This window comes from Stegastes partitus, unplaced genomic scaffold, assembly GCF_000690725.1.
Source record: "Stegastes partitus isolate 25-593 unplaced genomic scaffold, Stegastes_partitus-1.0.2 Scaffold2443, whole genome shotgun sequence".
NCBI classification, from domain to species: domain Eukaryota; kingdom Metazoa; phylum Chordata; class Actinopteri; family Pomacentridae; genus Stegastes; species Stegastes partitus.
The window spans coordinates 1-3,517 of record NW_007580174.1 but is presented as its reverse complement, the minus strand read 5'-3'; positions in this window follow the sequence as shown (position 1 = coordinate 3,517).

The window sequence follows — 3,517 nt, the reverse complement described above, 5'->3', positions numbered from 1 at the left end:
GTTGTTGATTAATTGCATCGCAAATTTGCCATAAAAATAAAAGAATTTCCATTCTATTCTAAAGAGACATCTGCATTCCTTCACTTGGCTTGCTTTAGATTTAACTTTAAATAATAACATTACAAACAAATACATACATACATACATACATACATACATACATACATACATACATACATAAAGTCATGATTTACCAGACAATCTTCACAAAGTTCCTTTTCTTTCCCTTCAAGATTCCGTACGAGGCCAAGGACAACAGCTTCACATGTCCTCTCAACGCTTTGGATCTGTAAACAATTAATATTGTCCCAACACTGAAGCATTATTCACACACAAGACCAGACATGTGCAAGGATCACTGATATGAGGGTATGAAACATGCCACGTGTAGACAGATGGAGCTGCAGGGGAACAGGGATTATTTAGCTTAGGGATTTGTGCTGTGTATGTATGCATGGAGCCCTTTGTGTACAATATTAAATAGAAAAAACACAGCTATATTTATTATATTAAATCCAATACAGAAAGACACTAATTTCGGTTACACAGGAGATGATCAGGGTTGATCTCGGTGAGTCCAACGTCTCCATGACCCAAATAGCGTGTATCTTGTTTAGTCTGAAGATCCATACGCAGAACACTTGTAACTGGTTGTAGTTTATTTATTATTTCTAGGTTAATGTGTAGTGACAATAAAATATTTACAAACTATGACGATTTATTACATGAATAAAATGTGGATATATTTAAATTGTAGTTCTCACTGAGTCTTAATATTACTATGTAACAATTATGACAGTTAATCTATTTTACGACACCAAAAAGGTTTTTTAATCAGTGTAGTTTTTATTTCGTTAATTTTTTACTAATTGCATCAAACTGTATAAACATATTTCCAGCATTAAACAAGAGTTGAATATGTTACCCAAATGTTATTATTGTAATAAATGAATGTGTGGCAAGAGTAACTAACCCTAACCCTGATTATCTTCTGTGTAACCTAAATTACTGTCTTCCTGTTTTGGATTTAGTATCATAAATATGGCTACATGTTCATTTTTATAGTTGTTTTTTTCTTTCACACATAAAGTTACTGTTCAATAAAACTGTCACCAGATTTGAAAACAACAATGAAGTCCACATCTACAATTAATTTTACTTTTATACAGTGAAAGGCATAGAAGCTGCCAAAGAGAAGCATGTTAGTCAAAGCAGAGAAGAGAAAATGTGGTTGATGTTCTGAGTTGGACACTTTTTATCTAAAATGCTGTTCAGTTTTTACTTGACCTGTGGACAGTCTTCCATGTTTGCTTCTACTGTGTCCGTGATGCCACTGAGCTGCTCTGAGACATGATGACAGATAGAAGTAAATGTTTAAAAGCGTCATTTAACTTCAGTACAGTTGACGCTGACTGTGGTCATGTAAGAGCAACAAGTTGGTGTGTAAGAGCAGAAACATGATCAATCTGTGAAAACATCCAGCAAAAGTTACATCCAGACACACATACAGGAGGAGAAATGTAGTTTGACTGTTTAGCCTGTAGTTTATTTACTCAAAATCTGTGTCTCTATCTATTTTAATTCTGATATAAAGCTGGACGGTTTAATGAAACACAATGAGTAATATTTTATTTAATAAGTAAAACGTTTGATGCTGTCCACAGTGTCCCATCACAACATTAGAGTCTGTGGAGTGATTTGCTCAGAGGATTCATGTAAATCAATAGATTCACTTTGCATTTCAAAAATACAGATAGACTAGAAAAGCACTTGGAGAGCACAGACCTCCGCTAAGCAGCTCATTTCCAGTATATTGTGATTTCCAGCCAATGTTAAAGTCCTGCATTCATTTGATCAGATTCATGGATAATCAAAACATACCGTTAACACTTGAGTTAACATTTATATCAATAATAACAAGCTGACAGACTGATGAACGGTCATTCTGTACTCTCAAATATTTTGAACACTTTATTTCTGCAGGTACTTACTGGCTTTTAAACTGTTAGCTAACGCTATGCTAGGTTAGCATAACTACAGCGATGCTATTGCTAACATAAACAGACAGGGAGTAACTTAAACTAGGTTAGCACAACTTTAGCAATCCTATGTAAATGACAAACATTGAGAGTGAAAATGAAACAGGATACATGCTGAGTCATTGTTAAAGTCACAACTTCTTTCTGAACTTATCTGTCAGTAGCTCCGCTCAGCCCACTCCTGTAATGCTGCCTGGCTGTAGCTGACTCCTGTACTACTGAGACTGCGGTGAGGACTGTAGATTGAAGGAGTCAGAGCTCCATCTAGTGGACAAACGGCGCAAGGTCAGTATTCTGCCTGACTGTGACACTTAAAAGCATTTACTGTTTATGAGAAAATAATCAGATGGTAAGCCAGAACATCACCAAAATGTGATCATCTGTTCATTGTGCCATTATCAACATTTCCTTAAAAAAATAGTAATTTAAACATAATCAGTTTAGTGACGTCTCAACGTTTTTCACGCGCATGCGCAGTAGCGTCATGTCAAATCAAACAGTGAAGCGCGGCCGAGCTACAGTGATAATAATCATAGATAACAATAATACGCTCCAGTAAAAGGCCTGACCAGGTGTCACATCTCGCTTGGACAACCTGAGCTTTGGAAAGCTGAACTCTGGGGAGATCTAAACGCTGCAAAGTATCTGAAGATCAAACCCAGTGGATTAAGTGAAGGACGTTGAACAGAGCTGCTGGAGAAAAGAACCTGGACAGTCAGCAAGCAGGTAAGAAAACTAAGGAAATTTGGAAAACAAGATGACGCTGGGGCCATTTTTCATAAAATGCTCATATTATCACTCTATTTTTCATAGAATAGAATAGAATGGAATACTTTCGTGGATGAATGTGTCATGTATCATCAATGAGGAGCCTTAAACTCCACATGTTTATTTCAGCACTCTGGCATGTGTTTTGTAGTCAAACTGAGAGCTGCTCTGCTGTTTTCTGAGGAACTGTCAGTGACTGTACGTCTCCTGCACACGCTTGGATTTCCAGTTTCTAAACCAGAGGAATGATGACAAAAGAATTATTCAAATAGACCTTGTGGTTTCAGAGATACACTGTTTTTAGTTTGGGTATGTAATTTTCGAACAGAGGCCGGAAAAATAGCTCAGGGTTAAAAAATACTTTAACAAATAAAATAAAAAAAACCAAGTAACTCTGCCAGAGTGTCTCTTTGAGTCACTTTGCCAGTCCCAAGCCCAGATAAAAGAGGAGGGTGAGACGTAGAGCTAGCAATTCCACCCCACATAACAGTCTTTTGATTAAATTTGACAATCTAACATTTAACAATACAGGAAAAAAATCAATCATTTAATGTGGGTCTAGACAAAGCATTAGTCATGAAGGTATTTTGAGAAGTGTTGGCCTACTTTAATGGCAACATTTAAAAAAAACAAAAACCAAGAATCATCAGAATCAAATTCATTTGTAGTTCTAAACATGTTTAGGGTGTTGTTGTTTTTTTTACTCACTT